The 21,158-nt window shown below is 44.1% G+C and overlaps 1 protein-coding gene and 1 pseudogene across 1 annotated transcript in view; both read right to left on the minus strand.

Annotated features, from left to right (window-relative positions):
• Positions 1-21,158, minus strand: part of LOC126256592 (serine-rich adhesin for platelets-like) — a 529,214-nt gene that overhangs the window by 311,740 nt on the left and 196,316 nt on the right. The window lies entirely within an intron of this gene.
• On the minus strand, positions 6,541-6,658 carry LOC126211764 (5S ribosomal RNA; annotated as a pseudogene).

Consider the following 21,158-nt stretch of genomic DNA (forward strand, 5'->3'; position numbering starts at 1 on the left):
AAATGTAAACTTTTGTGTTTAACGGTGGATACTGATGTTCAAACTTAATGCTAGTGTTGCAAATGTAATTGCACAGTACTAATAATATGGCTAGACATTGACATAAATGGCTTGGTACAAATGGCTCTGAGTACTATGGGACTTAACATCTGAGGTCATCAGTCCACTAGAACTTAGGACTACTTAAACCTAACTAACCTAAGGACATCACACACATCCATGCCCGAGGCAAGATTCGGACCCGCGACCGTAGCGGTCGCACGGTTCCAGACTGAAGCGCGTAGAACCGCTCGGCCACACCAACCGGCTTCTGGCAAATAAGCTGCTTGTATAGTAACGTAGTTTTCTGTTCCCTATGACGTTGATTGCAGTGAGACCCCAAACCATCGGAATGCTTGATTTCGGTGGCTGCTCACAAACCCCACCATCAGAGTGACTGGTTTCGGTGTGTGTTTCCATCCAACCGCCGTATCTCTCGCACTGCCCGATACTCTGCGACAGGTGGAAATTTGCAAAACTAAAGTAAATTTCCAAAATAAATGTCAAATGTTACAATAAAAAGATCTACATTTACGTGGTAAATGAAATGTAGAATCAAATGAGTCGCTTCTTACTTGTAAAAAAAGGATCACTTGATATTTCTCGATTTCAGCATCATGTACCACGAATGGTAAACAATGGTTTTAGTAACCCGTACGTAACTTTTGGCGTAGAATCCGACCATGTAATAAAAATGGAAGTTTTCCATTTGAAAATACAAACTTGACCCCACCCACACAGAAGGGGCAGTTGTAGCACAGACAAATGTCTCCTTTACTAAGATTAATTTTTCACCCATAAAATTTTTTTTTTCGTGCGATGCGTCGTGTTCGAGATATTTAGTTGTCTCCGCTTAAAACACCCACCCTGGACATTGCGCAGGTAACCATACTGTGCATAGTTGCGTCTCGTCGTTGCGCAGCTGTGTATCAGTATCTGTGGTCGAAAGCATGCTGACCGAGTAACGTTTATGATATGAGATGGCATCTGAGTCTGTAAATAAAGCGATCTGGTGACGTTCGTCCGTCGTGCGACATTACTCATCTGCTGGCCACAACCGACTGTCACTGGTCGGTCGCGCCTGTAGCCCAAAGCTTTGCAGATACTTAGAAGACATACAGTAGTCAATAGAGTGTTGCATGGAGCTTTGGTTGTATGTATCTGAAATGTGTTAGGAAAAGAGGTTCATGTGGCGAAAGACTGAGCCTTAGTGTAGTTATACATATAGAGTTGACTTGAAAGTAATTGTCAGAAGTCAATGAATGTAACTACGAATTATTAATCGAATGACAGGCCGATCTGCAGCACGTACTGCGATCTAGGTTATCAGTTCAATTAGGAAACTTCCTCCCACTACAGAACTCGACATCTTTAACCACAGGACCATGGCAGGTGTAGAATGCAACTATTAACAATGTTACCTCTTATTTTACGATCCGCTGAAGAGTTAACACCGTTGCGTCGTTAAAGGTACGTTGTCCAAGACGCGACGCACACTAGCGACTGCGACGGGTCGCTACGTGACGTCAGAAGTTGCCTGCTGGCGCATGCGCAGTTCGAGTTTGGGATGCGACGCGCGACTGTTGCGGCAGCTGCCGCAGCACTGCACCAGTGAGCAGTGTTGCGACGGAAGTCGGACGACACAAAGACGTACGGCTGCCAGAAAGATGTCGAGCCACTCAAGGAAAACTGAAATCAGCCACTCACAGGATGTGATGCTCTGTGAGCTGGTCTCGCAACATCCTTGCCTTTACGATTTGAAGAACCCTAAATATAGAGACACTATGTTCAGAGACAGAATTTGGGAAGAAATTGGTGCACAGTTGAAACTGGCAGGTGAATGAAATATATAATATATTCCCATTAATGCAAATTTTTCAGCCGGCCAGTGTGGCCACGGTGTTAAAGGCGCTTCAGTCTGGAACCGCGCGACCGCTACGGTCGCAGGTTCGAATCCTGCCTCGGGCATGGATGTGTGTGATGTCCTTAGGTTAGTTAGGTTTAAGTAGTTCTAAGTTCTAGGGGACTGATGACCTCAGATGTTAAGTCCCATAGTGCTCAGAGCCATTTTTGAACCAAATTTTTCAGGCCTGTTATGAAAATCATATAATCCATGCAGATGTAGAATTAGAATGATGAAAATGAACTTGAAGGTCAATTTTCGCATTACTCTTTTTTGTGACGATAAAAACAAAACGGCAAGTACATTATAAAATGAACAATCTAAAGTACAACGAGAAAGTTACATTTTACAATACCTTCACTTCGAAAGTAAACGGTAGATTGGTGTCTTGATGATACCTTCTAGTTGTGAAAAACCACCACCAGATTGTTGTACAGCTTTCTGTAATCAATAGATGTTCGTTTTTGAGGAAGGCGTTTCTCAACAGATTGCGCAAACAGTTTGCTGCAATAAGTAATTTGTCACATTCACTTCAATTCATTGGTAGAAGATGGTGCTCAAAAAACTTGTGCCAAAAGTGCACTACTGTTTTACAAGGCCCTTCTGGTCTGACACAGTTCACAATTGAAATTCGTCTTTTGTAAATCCTGGAGTTATCTTTTGAGTGCAGCTTGGCAAGATTAAATGTTCGTGTCATCAATAACGATGTATGCTGTCAGAATATAAGAATATGGAAGTTCATTTGGATGGGAATAAAGAATCAGTCGGCTATGAAAGTTGCCTTAGCTTGTTCCAAAAGTTTCTGCATGGGAGAAACTGACAAGTATAATTTGGGGAAATTTTGTAAACAAGCACGGACATTATTTCTTCCACATTTCTGCTAGTGTATACTGTAGACGTTCAGAATGAAAATTCTAGAGATGTTTAAGGTGACACCCTATCTTGTTGTCAAAAACTGGAAACAATGCAATGACGCTAGCGTGCGCTTATTGTTAATAAACTTATCTTTCATTGGAATTTTAGGTGAAATGTACAAAAACACATGGAGGAATATTCGGGACTCGTATCAGAGAAATAAACGAGAAAGAAAGCTTGGAACAGGTTCAGATGCCTCAGCAAAACCAAGGAAATGGGTTCTGCTTGATCACTTGGCTTTAAGAAACCTACATTTCGTGGCATTTTAAATGAAATTGTCAAGAGCATATGGAGAAATATTAGTAACTCATACCGGAGAAATATATGACACAAAATGGTTTCATTAGGTCCAAATGTGTCAGCGAAACAAAACAAATGCATTCTCTATCGTGTGATGACCACACGATTCTCGTTGCGCGTCGACAGAACTGGCGGCTAGTCGCGACGCTCCCGGAGATATATGAGCCCAAATCTCGGAAACGGAGATCGATATCATTCTGATCTCAACTTTAAAAATAATTTCGATATGTTAGCTTCTTTTCATCGGCAACGATGTATGACCTAACGTGAACCATACGTAAAGTAGCCAGCGACCACATTTTTCACTGTACACAATTCAAATTTTATGCAGTAGGTTACTTGTAAATTAAGTATCGGAATAACTGTGACGAATATCGGAAAAATAGACACCTCATTATCAAGCTGTGATGTGAAACTGTAAGATACGCAAACATCAATTTTTTGTGCCTTTTACTTTCCTCACAATTGATAGAGAAGTAATATACAGCGAAAAAACACGCAAAACCGGAAGAGATACTTTTCAATTTTTTAAAGTAAAAGGAGAATCTATATCGAAAAACTAACTCTGGGAGCCGATGTAACTTTGTTGCATTAACATACAGTATTTTTTACAGCAAGAAAATCGGAATTCTTATTTTTCTTATGTATTTGAATCCGCCGCCGCCGACCGGAGCTTGGGAAACGGCGACGACTCCAATAGTGTTGCGGCCGTGTCGCCGTCTGCCAGGTTGGGAAAACAGGAGGGGGCAGCGTCGCAGTCGCAGCCAACTGTCGCGTCTTGCACAACGTAACTTAAGTGATATGTAATTGCAAGAAATCGAATAAGGGTGACGTGTTTGTCATAAATATTGAATGAACTGTTGTCTTCAAACGGCAAACTGCCGTAACGAGCATGAAAACAGTAGGGCATCTCCGACGTAGTCGACTTTTGTCGTCGCATCGTCATTCTGATATCACTGCTGAGTAAGCTGAGCATGTCACGGACCACAGCTATTGACACACGCCCTCGCAACGGCGAGACGTAATTTATGGGACATGGCGGAATGTACTTTGTACCATTGCTTTTCTTTCCCTTGCTGTTTCACTCGCAAATGGAGCGAAAGAAAAACGTCTATAGCCTCGAGTTCTGTTACCTTGTCTTCGCTGTCCTTGCGTGATGTATATGCTGGTGGCAGTAGCATCGTTTTGCTGTCTGTTGTAACTGTTGGTTCCGTAAACTTTCCCAATACTGTTTATCGAAAAGAATGTCTTCTTCCATTCAGGGATTTCGATTTGAGTTCCAGAAGAAACTCCGTAGAACGACACTGTCCGTACACTACAGTCGCAGATTGCTGCTCACCCTATCCGTCAAAGGTAGCAAAGCAAGTTTCCAGTATAACATAAAATCACTTTTTCTGCACAACTACTTCCATTCTACAGACGAATGTGTCTTTAAAACCGGTAACCTGTATAACAATAAAAATGAACTACTTTTAAGTCTAATTTGCAAGAGTAATTCTCGTGTAACCTCTGGTATGCTATGACCGATGTCTCACGTACGCTGGTGCACACCTGCCTGTCACAGACTGCTCAGATATCGCGTCTACCCTCGCGCTATAAGACGCATCAAGCAGCAGCATTCGCCCATCAAATATATGTTGTTGTTGTTGTTGTGGTCCCCAGTCCGTGGTCTGGTACGATGCAGCTCTCCATGCTACTGTATCTTGTTCAAGCCTCTTATGTCCAAATAACTACTGCAACCTACATCCTTCTGCATTTGCTTAATATATTCATCTCCTGGTCTCCTCCTAAGCTTTTTAACCCCCCACACTTCCCTCCAGTACCAAATTAGTGATGCTTGATGTCCCAAAACATGTCTTATCTAATCATCCCTTCTTTTCGCCAAGTTGTGCCACAAATTGCTTTTCTCCCTTTGCTATTCAGTGCCTCCTCATTAGCTACGCGGTCTATGCATCTAATCTTCAGCGTTCGTCTGTAACATCCCATTTCAAAACCTTCTGTCCTAATCTAAACTATTTATTGTCCATGTTTCGCTTCTATATATGGCTACTCTCCATAAAAATACCTTCAGAAATAACTTCTTAACATTTAAATCTATATTACTTCAGAAACGCTTTTCTTGCCATTGTCTGTCTGCATTTTCTATCCTCTCTACTTCGACCATCATCAGTTATTTTGCTCTCCAAATAGCAAAACTCCTCTACTATTTTCAGTGTCTCATTTCCTAATTAATTCCCTCAGCATCACCTGATTTAATTCGACTACATTCTATTATCCTTTCTCTGTCAGTGTTCGCCGCGCGGGATTAGCCGAGCGGTCTAGGGCGCTGCGATCATGGACTGTGCGGCTGGTCTCGGCGGAGGTTCGAGTTCTCCCTCGGGCATGGGTGTGTGTGTTTGTCCTTAGGATAATCTAGGTTAAGTAGTGTGTAAGCTTAGGGACTGATGACCTTAGCAGTTAAGTCCCATAAGATTTCACACAAAAAAAAATCCGTTATTGTTCATGTTTCTATATCCTCCTTTCAAGACACTGTCCTCTCCCTTCAACTGTTCATCCAAGTCCTTTACTGTCTCTGACAGAATTACAAACCTTTCAGTTTTTATTTCTTCTGCATGAACTTTCGTCTGGTCTCTGTATAAGTTGCAAATAGCTTTCCGCGCCCTTTATTTTACACCTGTTACCTTCAGAATTGCAAAGACAGTATTCCAGTGAACAGTATAAAAACATTTCTCTATGATTACAAATGCTATAAACATAAGTTTCCCTTTCCTTCACAATAAGATAAGTATTCTTTCTTTCTTTCTTTCTTTTGCTACTCCCTTTATCCCGCATTGTGCGCAGGTTTGGCAGGGTTCAAAATGGTTCAAATGGCTCTGAGCACTATGGGACTCAACTGCTGAGGTCATTAGTCCCCTAGAACTTAGAACTAGTTAAACCTAACTAACCTAAGGACATCACAAACATCCATGCCCGAGGCAGGATTCGAACCTGCGACCGTAGCGTTCTTGCGGTTCCAGACTGCAGCGCTAATAACCGCACGGCCACTTCGGCCGGCTTCGGCAGGGTGAAGGACGGATTTGGCACGGTTAAGTTTAAGGGGTGGCCGGATGCCCTTCCTGCCGCCACCCCATGCCCCCCGGGACGGAATTAGTGTACCCCAGCTGTCCGCGTCTAGTGTAAATCGTGAAATAGTGTGTGCACTCCGTCTTCAGGCCACGGGACCATCCGACCACCGTGTCATCCTTAGTGGAGGATGCGGGTAGAAGGGGCATGGGGTCAGCACATCGCTCTCCCGGTCGTTATGATGGTATTCTTGACCGAAGCCGCTACTATTCCGTCGATTAGCTCAATTGGCATCACGAGGCTGAGTGCACTCCGAAAAGTGGCGACAGCGCATGGCGGCCTGGATGGTCACCCATCCAAGTGCCGACCACGCCCAGCAGCGCTTAACTTCGGTGATCTCACGGGAACCGGTGTATCCACTGCGGCAAGGCCGTTGCCCATGAAATAGTGTGTGAATGTGATGCAAATGTCTGCGAGTCGTGTAACTGAGGCGGGACTTGGGGACCAGCCCGGTATTCACCTAGTAAGATGTGGAAAACCGCCTACAAACCACATCCAGGCTGGCCGGCACACCGGCCGCCGTCGTTAATCCGCCGGGCGACTTCGATCCGGGGCCGGCGCGCCTACCCGAGTCCAGGAAGCAGCGCGTTAGCGCTCTCGGCTATACAATAAGTATCTAGGATCAGTATTGCAATGGGTGTCCCCACATTTCTGTGGAATCAAGATTGATCTTCCCCGAGGTCGGCATCTACCAGTTTTTCCATTCTTTGGTAAATAATTCGTGTTAAACTGACAGTTCGATAATATTCACACCTATCAGCACCTGCTTTCTTTGGAACTGGGACTATTTCACACTTCTTGAAGTCTGAGAGTATTTCGCCTGTCTCATACACCCTGCACACCAGATGGAAGTTTTTCGTCATGGTTGGCTCTCCCAAAGCTACCAATAGTTCCATGGAATGTCGTCTATTCCCGGGTCTTTGGTTCGACTTAAGGCCTTCAGTGCTCTGTCAAATTCTTCTCGCTGTGTCATGTCTCCCATCTCATCTTCATCCAGGTCCTCTTCCCATTTTATAATATTGTCTTCAAGTTCATTTCCCTTGTACAGACGCTCTATATTCTAATTCACCTTTCAGTTTTCCCTTTTTTGCTTAGCACTGGTTGTCCGTCTGACCTCTTCATATTAATAAGCTTGATTCTCTGTTCTGCAATGGCCTATTTAATTTTCCTGTAGGCGATATCCATGTTACCCCCAAGTGGTACATGCTTCTAAATCGTTATACAGGGTGATTCAAAAAGAATACCACAACTTTAGGAATTTAAAACTCTGCAACGACAAAAGGCAGAGCTAAGCACTATCTGTCGGCGAATTAAGGGAGCTATAAAGTTTCATTTAGTTGTACATTTGTTCGCTTGAGGCGCTGTTGACTAGGCGTCAGCGTCAGTTGATGCTAAGATGGCGACCGCTCAACAGAAAGCTTTTTGTGTTATTGAGCACGGCAGAAGTGAATCGACGACAGTTGTTCAGCGTGCATTTCGAACGAAGTATGGTGTTAAACCTCCTGATAGGTGGTGTATTAAACGTTGGTATAAACAGTTTACAGAGAATGGGTGTTTGTGCAAAGGGAAAAGTTCTGGACGGCCGAGAACGAGTGATGAAAATGTAGCACGCATCCAGCAAGCATTTGTTCGCAGCCCAGGAAAATCGACTCGCAGAGCTAGCAGAGAGCTGCAAATTCCACAATCAACTGTATGGAGAGTCCTACGAAAAAGGTTAGTTATGAAACCTGAACGTCAACTACCCGAGGCGATGGATCGGCCGCCAGGCAGCCCGTGACAGAGCACTTCATCACTGGCCTCCAAGAAGCCCTGATCTTACCCCCTGCGATTTTTTCTTATGGGGGTATGTTAAGGATATGGTGTTTCGGCCACCTCTCCCAGCCACCATTGATGATTTGAAACGAGAAATAACAGCAGCTATCCAAACTGTTACGCCTGATATGCTACAGAGAGTGTGGAACGAGTTGGAGTATCGGGTTGATATTGCTCGTGTGTCTGGAGGGGGCCATATTGAACATCTCTGAACTTGTTTTTGAGTGAAAAAAAACCTTTTTAAATACTCTTTGTAATGATGTATAACAGAAGGTTATATTATGTTTCTTTCATTAAATACACATTTTTAAAGTTGTGGTATTCTTTTTGAATCACCCTGTATTTGTCCTCTAGCAATTCCATTCGAATACGACACACATTTAAATGGGACTATCTTCCCATTACTTCTGGTCATTCCATTTATTGACAAGGATGAGCCGCTATTCATAAATGTTGATAACGGTCTAGTAAACAGTATAAACGTTTTCAGTCGGTTGGTAATTTTTTGGCATATCGGTCGAGACACTGCGCCTGAATGGTCTGTGCTCACAAGTTTGCGTCCAGTGCAGGATTTCTGTCCTTTCGCACTATCGGTACCGGTGGCCCCTGACACCTGCTCTCGGCAAACATCTCATTAGCCCAGCAAACAAAACGGCACCTTTTGCCCCATAAACACAAAGGAGGCTCCGCTTAAAGTGCCGGAGGCTTTTTTAAAGGTCCTTCCCGGATGCGTGGCGGGCTCTGGGACGGCGCTCCTAACGGTAATGTTCCCTGTCGCTCTTTGTGACCGCCTGGTCACGACACACAGTTTCCGACACTGACTTGCTTATTTCTCTCCTGACTTTCCAAGCGGGTAATCGCCGCGTGGTTGCCGGCTTTGACGTGGGTCGTTAATTTACGTTCCGTGGCTTACGGCAAACACTGTGTTAGATTTGTGTGCCACGTTGGGCCGATTTTCGGCCATTTGCGTTAGCCGTTCATGCACTCATTACAACGGTATTTTACAGCAGACGCATGATTTCATGTCTTTCCTATAACTGCAATCGGTGGATTGTGAAGAGAGCACAGAATATCTGGTTGTGAAAGACCGGTTTCAAAGATTCAACAAAATATCTCGTTTCTCTCTCTCAGAGCAGTAGATAAATAGCTCTGTTGTTTCATCAGGCGATTTTTATTGTTTTGGTTTTCAGTCCAAAGACTGACTTAATGCAGCTCTCCATACTACTTTATCCTGTGCAAGCCTCTTCATCTCCGAGTAACTACAGCAACCTACGACCCTCTGAATGTGCTCTCTGTATTATCCCTTGGTCTCCCACTATGATTTCCGCCCCCCAACGCTTCCCTCCTGTCCTAAATTGGTGATCCCTTGATGCCTCAGAATGTGTCCTACCAACCGATCATTTCTTTTAGTCAGGTTGTACCACAGATTTCTCTTCTCCCCAATTCTATTCAGTAGCTTCTCATTAGTTATGTGATCTACCCATCTAATCTTCAGCATTATTCTGTAGCACCACATTTCAAAAGCTTCTTTTCTCTTATTATCTAAACTGTTTATTATCCATGTTTCACTTCCATATTTCACGACTTCCTGTCGCTTAAATCTATACTCGATGTTAACAAATTTCCCTTCTTCAGAAATGCTTTTCTTGCCATTGCCAATCTACATCTTATATCCTCCAGACTTCGACCATCATCACTTATTTTGCTTCCCAAATAGCAAAACTCGTTTATTACTTTAAGCGTCTCATTTCCTAATCTAATTTCCTCAGCGTCATCTGGTTCAATTCGACTACATTCCATTATCCTCGTTTTGCTTCTGTTGATGTTCATCTTGTATCCTCTTTTCAAGATACTGTACATTCCGTTCAACTGCACTCCCAAGTCTTTTACTGTGTCTGACAGAATTACAATGTCACAGGCAAACCTCAAAGGTTTTATTTCTTCTCCCTGGACTTTAATTCCTATTCTAAATTTTTCTTTTGTTTCCTTTACTGTTTGCTTAATATAAAGATTGAATAACATCGGCGATAGGCTTCAACCCTGTCTCACTCCCTTCTCAACCACTGGTCGTCGTGCCCCTCGACTCTTATAACTATCATCTGGTTTCTGTACAAATTGTAGATAGCCAATCGTTCACTGTGTTTTACCTCTCCCACCTTTAGAATTTCAAAGAGAGTATTCTAATCAACACTGTGAAAAGTTTTCTCTAAGTTATCTCGTACAAAATACTGCTCTGAGTAAGAGGACGGTGAATAATCGTAGAACTGGTTTTGCCTGCTACAATATGTGCAGATACCAAGCATGTTAGGTAGATATTGTCAAGGTATAAATCAAATCAAAGTTGATTTATTCCAAAAAGAACGCCATTCATAGCCTACATACTTCTCCTACGTGAATTCTTGAGTGGAATTACAGCGCTGACAGGCAATGTTTACTTTACATTCATCTAATTGGTTCAAATGGCTCTGAGCACTATGGGACTTAACTTCTAAGGTCATCAGTCCCCTAGAACTTAGAACTACTTAAACCTAACTAACCTAAGGACATCACACACATCCATGCCCGAGGCAGGATTCGAACCTGCGACCGTAGCGGTCGCGCGGTTCCAGACTGTAGCGCCTAGAACCGCTCGGCCACACCGGCCGGCATTCATCTAATTACTAACGGCTAAAAGTCCGTCTTACATGTGTGACTTTCTGGTCAAAATCGACTGCTCGTTGTGGGTGCGGATCAAGTGCTTGCTTGTAAACTAGTAGCCAACTCAGTCCGCAGTGGCCGTTTAATGTGAGTGATCAACTGACTGTGCTCAGTGTGGAATTCTAAGACGGTGAGTACGCTGCACACAGCGGAGGAGCAGAAAGAGCGAACAGTGGCGTTGTTTGCTAGTGTCGGAAGTTAACCTATTGTTGCTTCTAAATTCTTGGGAATTCAGCTAGAGCAACGTACGCATCGACGTAAACTTATTATTGTATTAAAATATTCAAATGTCTTATATATTATTATTATTATTATTATTATCGTAGTCATCTGTGGAAGTTGAAAGTGATGGTGACGGCACGTTAGATTGGGAAGGGGACTGGCGGATATAATATCAGACTGCCAGAACCAAATCCTGGAGCCGTGCGTCATCGCAGCATTGAGAAACTTGACTAGCTCTGAAACCGGAAAAGCCGTTCGCAAGTGATGATGGCAACACCATGCTTGCTTAGCGAATTGTCGTGCCCGTTGGACAGAGAGAACCAGGTGTGGTAGGGCCGACAGCTGTTCTCCATTTCTCGCCGTTGTCGAATTCACAGGTTTATCGGGTATCGTTTGAACTCGAGTAACGGTTGGGACGTCCTTGTGCCGGCTGACCTTAAGCTTGTTAGCCGGGTTTTTCGCTCCTCTCTCGGACAGTCGGAGAGGCCGGCCTTTTGGGGTGCAGCGAGTAGCGGACAGAGTCGGCAGCTAATTGCGTTATCCGCGCGCGGCGTCGCGTCGCCCGGACCGGTTCTGGCGGAGCTCGGCGTCACACGGCCCTGCGCGACTAATGACGGGAATTAGTCACGGCCCGCGCTCTGCCGCGTGTCGCCGGCGCGACGCTACGGTCACGCTACTCCGGGCAGCCTTCACCACGGTAGTCTGCGGCGACTCTACCATGTCACATTATTATGTGACCACCCGTTGATAGCAGCGAGAGTAGTTTATCGCTCACGCAACAACTGTATAAGCTGGAAGTGACTCAAGCAGAAAGCTGTAATGGCCGTTGTATTGGAATAAAAGCAAAGGAGATTCGTGTTTAATGGCCCGTCGATGATGAGGTCATTAGTACCGGATCACAAGCTAGGATAGGCGAAGGACTCGGCCATGTCCGTTACAAAGGTACCATACGGGCAGTTGCCTTAAGGGATATGGGCAAACACCGGAAGAGCTTCATCCTGACGGGGATTTCAACAGACGCCCTCCCAAATGCAAGTGCAGTGTCGTACCGCTGCGCAACCACGTCCGGTCGTAGTATTGGAAGAAAGCCTGAACGTTATCTCTTGCCATTTGTAACCGGACGTTGTTGTGCTGAAATACGGCATATGAAGTTGTTTGAAGATACGATAGTACCTAGTGTTCAAAAACCTCACTACTGTCCATTAATCAGATACATGGAAGTCGAAACATTAAGCTGTAATCGACGGCATTCCAAACCAACATACTCGGTGTTTGTCTGCTATGCTGCCCGACTATGCATACGTCTTGTCTGCGCAATAATGCCTAACACGCATACTGTTGTAATTATAAAACAGATTAAGCCGGGATTTAGTGGCAAAATATCTAGCCACTTACCACATGTCCATTGCTGTGCAGGGCATTAGCAGTTCCTGGTTAACTGAAGCGGATGCATGGCAAGTGTGCCACCAACCCAGTTCACACCACGCGACACTGAAACATTGACGAAGACAGGTGCTCTGTGGTGCTCTATGGTCGAGCAAACACTTTGCACTGGGCTATGAATTTCGTTATGGCCTAATGGACAAGATGGGAATCATTGCATGATTTGTTCAGCTTCAGTACACAACATCTTATCTTATCATTCCACAAATCCATTACTCTTGAAGCAGTACACTGCACAAACTGAAATGCTCCAGTATGACAAACTCATTTCTTCACAGAAAGGTCACTCTGTCCTGTGGAAACTCACTCGTAAGATCATATCGTCGTGTCTCTCTGCCGGCCGGTGTGACCGAGCGGTTCTAGGCGCTTCAGTCTGGAACCGCGCGACCGCTACAGTCGCAGGTCCGAATCCTGCCTCGGGCATGGATGTGTGATGTCCTTAGGTTAGTTAGGTTTAAGTAGTTCTACATTCTAGGAGACTGATGACCTCAGATGTTAAGTCCCATAGTGCTCAGAGCCATCTGAACCATTTTCGTGTCCCTCTGAAAACTTAGCCTCATCACTTTTGTTGGTAAACTATTACATCAGTCCTCCAAGTTTCGATTTGTTGTTTCTGAACAAGAAGTAGTAGTACTAGTAGTGGTAGTAATGAAGAAGAAGAAGAAGAAGAAGAAGAAGAAGAAGAAGATGATGATGATGATGAAGAAGAAGAAGGGCAAGTAGGAAAAGAAGAGTGGGAGAAGGTGGTAAAGTAGAGGAAGGCCAAGAAGATTAGATGAAGGGGAGGAAGTACAGTAGATGAAGGGGAGGGAGTAGACTAGATGAAGGGGAGGAAGTAGACTAGAAGAAGCGGGAAAATTAGAGTAGAAGGAGGGAGCCCAGTGAAGTAGAAGAAGGAGGCAAAGTAGATTAGAATAAGGGGGCAAAGTAGAGCAGAAGAAGGGGGCAAAATACAAAGTAGAGCAATATAAGGGGGGCAAAGTGGAGCAGAATAAGGGAGCAAAGTAGAGCAGAATAAGGCAGCAAAGTAGAGCAGAAAAAGGGATCAAAATAGAGCAGAAGAAGGAGGCAAAGTAGGGCAGAAGAAGGAGGCAGGCAAAGTAGGGCAGAAGAAGGAGGCAAAGTAGGGCAGAAGAAGGGGGTAAAATAGAGATGAAGAAGGGAACAGAGTAGAGAAGAAGAAGGAGGCAGAGTAGAGAAGAAGAAGGGGGCAGAGTAGAGAAGAAGAAGGGGGCAGAGTAGAGAAGAAGAAGGGGGTAAAGAAGAGCAGAATAAGGGGGCAAAGTAGAGCAGAATAAGGGAGCAAAGTAGAGCAGAATAAGGGAGCAAAGTAGAGCAGAAGAAGGAGGCAAAGTAGGGCAGAAGAAGGAGGCAAAGTAGGGCAGAAGAAGGAGGCAAAGTAGGGCAGAAGAAAGGGGTAAAGTAGGGCAGAAGAAAGGGGTAAAGTAGGGCAGAAGAAAGGGGTAAAGTAGGGCAGAAAAAGGGGGTAAAGTAGGGCAGAAGAAGGGTTAAAGTAGGGCAGAAGAAGGGGGTAAAGTAGAGAAGAAGAAGGGGATAAAGTAGAGAAGAAGAAGGGGGCAGAGTAGAGAAGAAGAAGGGGGCAGAGTAGAGAAGAAGAAGGGGGCAGAGTAGAGAAGAAGAAGGGGGCAGAGTAGAGAAGAAGAAGGGGGTAAAGTAGAGAAGAAGAAGGGGGTAAAGTAGGGCAGAAGAAGGGGGCAGAGTAGAGAAGAAGAAGGGGGCAGAGTAGAGAAGAAGAAGGGGGCAGAGTAGAGAAGAGAATGGGGTAAAGTAGAGAAGAAGAAGGGAGTAAAGTAGGGCAGAAGAAGGGGGCAGAGTAGAGAAGAAGTAGGGGGCAGAGTAGAGAAGAAGAGGGGTGCAGATTAGAGAAGAAGAAGGGGGCAGAGTAGAGAAGAAGAAGGGGGCAAAGTAGAGCAGGAGGGAGAATAGTAGAGCAAATGGAGCTGGTAAAGTACAGCAGAAGAAGGTGGAAAAGTAGAGCAGAAGGAGGGAGCAAAGTAGAGTACAAGGATGAGGTAAATTGGAGCAGAAGATGGAGGCAAAGTAGAGCAGAAGATGGAGGCACATTACAGTAAAAGAAGGGGAAGAAACAGAGGCCTGCAAAGTAGAGGTAGGCAAAGTGTAAGAAGGCAAAGTGTAAGAAGGCAAAGTGTAAGTACGCCATGACCTTGGTTCACAAGTGCTGAATTAGACAGTCCTCCTTCCGACAACGTTATGCACTCTTAAGACGCGATAATGAAGAAGGTGAGTGCTGTGTGTTCTGAGCCCCCGCCAGTTGGACGTCCAGCGGCCGCCTGGCTGGGAACGGAGCGCCGCATTCCGCGCCTTATACAGGAGACTGCGCGCGCGGCCAGCCTTTGATGGCAGTCCGGCCTCCATCTGCGCGCCGCCCCGCGATGGCCAGGGTCACGACCTCCGCCGCCGGCTCCAAGGACGCTCGTCACGACCACCGGGATCGTGATAACGGCAGGTGCTTCCCATTCTGCAGGTGACGTACCCGACCAGGAACGTGGCCTCGGCACTCTTCGCTTTTGTTTTCCTTTTTACGTCATGCCATTTTAGAGTGGAAATAGCCTTATCCAAAATAGTCTTTTGCGTGATTAGACAAAAATTTTTCTTTCAAAATCACTTAATAGTAAGTGTGAGTATCGCTCGCCGTTCACAACATTTCTCAATAAATAAAGAACTAAGCAAGACATATTTAGGCTTCGTCGTTTACTTTTGTCCAACAGAAATGCAAAGGCTGTCTTTTCAAATATCGAAATATTAACCTTTTGCTCCCCAGGTCTGTATCCGCACCTCCCACTAATACCATCACGAACGTAAGTGTCCTTTATCCAGGGATTACCCTTCATCTAGAGATTACTTGTCAATCAATAAGCACCTGCTCGTTTTTCCGAAATTCTCAAGTTTGAATAGCACAAGTGGGACATCCACCGTCACCTGTTATCACTGCGTTACTTTTTGCTCCCCTTTCGAGTACATCAAATACGTGGACCGTATGCATAGTACAACTACCAAATAAAGACGTTGCAGTCATAAAAACATCCTCGTACTTAAACTCAGTAGCGCCACCTAGTGGTAAACAGTACACGAAATCCCGCCCGGCCCCCATCGCCGTCAGTCTGTTATCGGAAGGCCACTAACGACGAGAAGAAAAGTTCTGTTTGGAGCTTCTATTGATCGCTAACAGCACTATTCCAGTCCACCGCAAGCCGGTGTTTGTGTGAATCCCTGATGCATCATTCAAGGACAAAGGAAGAGTAACGTCCTGTTACAACGAGAGACGTAGAACAAACATTGGCTGAGCAAAATGTATTCCGGCATTTGCATTAAACGATTTAAGTAAACAACGGCAAACCCCATCACGGTGGCCAAATCAGGACTTGAACACATTCAGGATATACCTTACTCCTCACATCACTGCCGCCTCGAAGTCGAGTGAACTTTAGCTTTCAACGACCGCCATTATCGATATTATTAATCATAAATAACTGGTTTGACTGCCATCGTGGTGTCCTTATATACACAGTAGTCAATTCGCATAGCCAAAATACACGTCTTGACGTCATGGACACAAAGAACGAAACAGGAAAGTCGTGGTGGTACACAGCGCGCCCGTATGTGAAGAAAAGTCATGTTCAAAAGCCGCCAAGAGCCGCTGATAAAATAATTCTTTATTTACTACCATCAGAACTTCTTCAGGTATCATAAAATTAATGGTTGAGAAACACCGTCTGGATCACTATTTTTGTTATTACTAATAATAGGTTTCGATAGGACTAGCACATTACCTTCAGATGTAGTGCTGCAAGGTACAGTTCGTCAGTCGTCCTTAATCTAAAAAAAGACAGTGATCAACGTGGGGTTTTCTGTCATTATACCAACGGGGGTCACGGTTTCCTGAGACATGGCGCTAATGATATAAATTTACTTACAACTGTCTATATGTCAACGCTCTTACTGTGGAGCATTATGGCACAGAAGCCAACCCGCGACACTCCCGTCAATAGTAAAATACATAGCGCAGCAGAAACAATGACTTATTTTAAACGTTTTATTGGACCATGAAGCTATACAGCTACACGCTATTAGTGTGCATTCTTCGAAATAAAACTTCATACCATTTTATTTTCTAGCATTTTATTTTCTAGCATTTGTAGACTTAGAGAAAGCTTTTGACAACGTTAACTGGAATACTCTCTTTCAAATTCTGAAGGTGGCAGGGGTAAAATACAGGGAGCGAAAGGCTGTTTACAATTTGTACAGAAACCAGATGGCAGTTTATAAGAGTCGAGGGACATGAAAGGGAAGCAGTGGTTGGGAAAGGAGTGAGACAGGGTTGTAGTCTCTCCCCGATGTTATTCAATCTGTATATTGAGCAAGCAGTAAAGGAAACAAAAGAAACATTCGGAGTAGGTATTAAAATTCATGGAGAAAAAGTAAAAACTTTGAGGTTCGCCGATGACATTGTAATTCTGTCAGAGACAGCAAAGGACTTGGAAGAGCAGTTGAACGGAATGGACAGTGTCTTGAAAGGAGGATATAAGATGAACATCAACAAAAGCAACACGAGAATAATGGAATGTAGTCAAATTAAATCGGGTGATGCTGAGGGGATTAGATTAGGAAATGAGACACTTAAAGTAGTAAAGGAGTTTTGCTATTTAGGGAGTAAAATAGCTGATGATGGTCGAAGTAGAGAGGATATAAAATGTAGACTGGCAATGACAAGGAAATCGTTTCTGAAGAAGAGAAATTTGTTAACATCGAGTATAGATTTAAGTGTCAGGAAGTCGTTTCTGAAAGTATTTGTATGGAGTGTAGCCATGTATGGAAGTGAAACATGGACGATAACCAGTTTGGACAAGAAGAGAATAGAAGCTTTCGAAATGTGGTGCTACAGAAGAATGCTGAAGATAAGGTGGGTAGATCACGTAACTAATGAGGAGGTATTGAATAGGATTGGGGAGAAGAGAAGTTTGTGGCACAACTTGACTACAAGAAGGGATCGGTTGGTAGGACATGTTTTGAGGCATCAAGGGATCACAAATTTAGCATTGGAGGGCAGCGTGGAGGGTAAAAATCGTAGAGGGAGATCAAGAGATGAATACACTAAGCAGATTCAGAAGGATGTAGGTTGCAGTAGGTACTGGGAGATGAAGAAGCTTGCACAGGATAGAGTAGCATGGAGAGCTGCATCAAACCAGTCTCAGGACTGAAGACCACAACAACAACAACCATTTTATTACTCATGTCCACCATTGTTGTCGATGCATCTTTCGGCACGGACACCCACACTCGCCGTAACGTTGCGAAGAGTTTAGTTTATGGCCTCGGTTTCAACATAAATGTAGTTTTTCAAGTTCTGAATACTTGTTAGCGTTTTAGCATAGACTTCGCGTTTCAGAAATCCCCATAGCAAAAAGTCACAAGCCGATAGATCGGGCGAACGGGGTGGCCTGTTGGTGTAATGAAAGCGGGAAACAAGACGCTCTGGAAACATTTTAGGTAATACTGTCAAGGACGTTCTCTGGCTGTGTCAGCGACTGCAGCGTCCAGCTGCAACCACAATGACTGCATGTGGATATTTTTAACACGGGTTTCCTGCATTACGAATTGTTGCAAAAAAACAACATGTAAATATGATGTGCCACCTGCACCGTCCTCAAAACAGTTCGGGCTAATAACATCTGCGCAGACATGGCAGACCCTACAATAACTTTTGCGCAATGAAGTGGTCTTTTGAGCATTTGACGAAGATTAGTCAGTGTACTGTACCTGTTGTTCAAGCAGCCCGATAATGAAAATGGCACTCGTCAAACATCATGAAATTAGTGAGAAGGTAGGAATGAGTGTTGACCATTTCCAGAAACTGTGCACAGAGCTTGTGACGTGCTTGCTGATCTCTGGTCACTAACTGTTGCACAACTTGCAAGTTGTATAGGGTGGTCTACCGGCTGCCGACTTATTAGTTGCTGATGCTGTCTGCTGCGCCATGCCGAACACGTCTCGTCGTCTATTTCTGGTATGGAACTTGAGCATTTGGTGCAATGTCATAACCTTGCCGAAACCAGCGCTGCATTCCTGCGACACTATCACCACGTTTGAGAAACATTTCAATTGCGACTGGACGATGTTCGTTTGACGAACAACTCACACTGACTGGCAATGTTCTGAACTGCACCAATATCACCACTGAAAACAGATTATTATGTCGCACCTTGTATGTTATACAGTGGATAGTAAAATGTAACGAACGACACAGTAATGAGTCTTCGTACGCTGTGGTAATCAGGTTCCACTTTTTCGTGAGGAGTGCGCTCTACAATGTAGAGGATGGCTTTTATTTGTATTTATTTATTTATTTTTGACAGCACTGTAAGAATTTTGCCTCGTACACTGTTGTAAATAATTTTATGATATCGGTAGCTGAAGATGATCCAATGATCGAAGCTAGTGGTAAGTAAAGAATTATTTTATCAGCGGCTGTTGGCAGTTTTGGACTACGACTACTTTTTCGAGCAGGTAAGGAGTATACAAAGTAAGGGTTAGTGCAAATGGAGACGGAGAATTCTGTCAACCGTAATACTAATTAATAATTTCGTGTGGCTCAGTGACTAGATGCAAGTCTTTCAATCGGACGACTTGCGTGTCCCTAACCTGACCCAGTTATCCAGTCGGGGAAAGGGGACCTACAGTTTGATGTGGGATACGAACCAGTTATCGTTTCTAGCAACTCTTCCCATAGTTGAGGGGTGAAGGCCAGGTTAAAACGCAAGCTGCGCAATCTATAATGGGACAGGGATTCGATCCCTCGACCTCTCGGGTTCCAGGCACGTGCTTTTTCTTCATTTCATTCTATCTGTTTGTTCGTAATTTTTCGTCAGTGGTCTTTGTAGATGTCGCACGACACCTCTCGAACTTCATCGATGCAAACATCGCTCAGTTTTTTCCACAGGTCTCTGAGCGAATACGCCGAACTCATATGCCGGCCTGTTAGGCCACCTCTTGGTCGCTGACATAGAAGACCGCAAACCTTCTTCCTTCCCGTCTGGGCACACTGTGCGGTGACTAGAGTACATGTAAAGCTTACTGGGACAGGGTAAATGTTAGCTACAATGAAGTCGATAATTCGATTGTAATATTGGCATTTTAATTTGATATCCCCCAAAACTGACAAAATTTGCCGGCAGGAGTGGACGTACGGTTCTAGGCGCTACAGTCTGGAACCGAGCGTCCGCGACGATCGCAGCTTCGAATCCTGCCTCGGGCATGGATGTGTGTGATGTCCTTAGGTTAGTTAGGTTTAATTAGTTCTAAGTTCTAGGCGACTGATGACCTCAGAAGTTAAGTCGCATAGTGCTCAGAGCCCATTTGACAAAATTAAAAAAAGTGCATTTCTTTAGCCACCCACACACTCCTGACAATGGCACATTAACAATTTGCAATTACGCGCCCCTATTACCGGCAGCTGCGTTGATAAATACTCGCAAGGATAACTACCAGATCAAGAATATGAGGTAAGATGTTGGAAGTGGTTAAGCGTTGGTGAAAATCTCGCTTCTGAGCACACAAAGAGCTCTAACCGCAGAACTCTGCACGGAACACACGTTCGTGCAGTGCTGCGAAGACGGTGGCCAAGACGCCGTTTCCAAGTCCGTACCGCTCGATCGCTGAAGGCGAAGTCCACTCCTTCCACAACGGGTAGCATTCATCTCACGCCAGGTGAGGAGAACCCTACGTCATAATGACGTAACGCTACTTCATCGTGACGTAAATAACCTAAATCGACTAAATGAGTACGTATATCGATTTTTGCAGTTGTACCGATAACGTCAAAGCTAAATGTAAACACATGTGTACAAACGAAGTGGTAGGAGTTGTGTGATATGCTCATCCCAGCTGAATGAATTGTTAAATGTAATCCCAACAATTTGCGATGTTATTGTGTATTTCATGAACATATTTAATGTCTGAGCGAAGGAGCCATAACGAAATAAAAAAAAAACGCTTGTCATTCTTTTTAAATCCGATGAATCGTGCATAAATCGTGTGGACAGAAAAGTGAAGTAATTAATTGTTAAGCTGCAATCCAAAGAATGTGGGATGTTATTGCGTGTTTCGTGAACGTAACGAATATCTGAATGAAGAAATCATAACCATAACGAAAGTTAAAAAAGTGTCTAGTCATGTTTTCAATCCGATTAATATTGAATAAATCGTGTGAATAAAAACGTGAAATAGGAAGAAATTAAAGTGTTTCGTATTTTTATAAAATACAATGAATTGTACATAAACCATGTGGGCAGAAACGTTAAACTGAGAAATTGAAGTGGTTCTGAAGATAATTCGGAATGTTGCTAGAAACATTAAACCATCTAGTTACATTTAATTTTACCTTCGTGTTGTAAATCAACTAAGAAAGATAGTGAAATCTTACAGACAATCTTCATGGTTCTGCTCGAAAGTTCTCTCATCTCCGTTAGAGCCCATGTTCAGAACGACGTACACGCTAGCAACACCGGACAATAGGACAATGAAAGCACATAAACAAATAACAATGCAGATTCAAGACGCACACAACAGTCGATATATACAGAATGCACACAACAGTCGATAGGACAACTCGTGAAACTCATGATGACGCGTGCCTACGTCACTATGACGTAGGGCTCTCCTCACC

The sequence above is a fragment of the Schistocerca nitens genome, chromosome 1 (assembly GCF_023898315.1).
Source record: "Schistocerca nitens isolate TAMUIC-IGC-003100 chromosome 1, iqSchNite1.1, whole genome shotgun sequence".
Taxonomy (NCBI): domain Eukaryota; kingdom Metazoa; phylum Arthropoda; class Insecta; order Orthoptera; family Acrididae; genus Schistocerca; species Schistocerca nitens.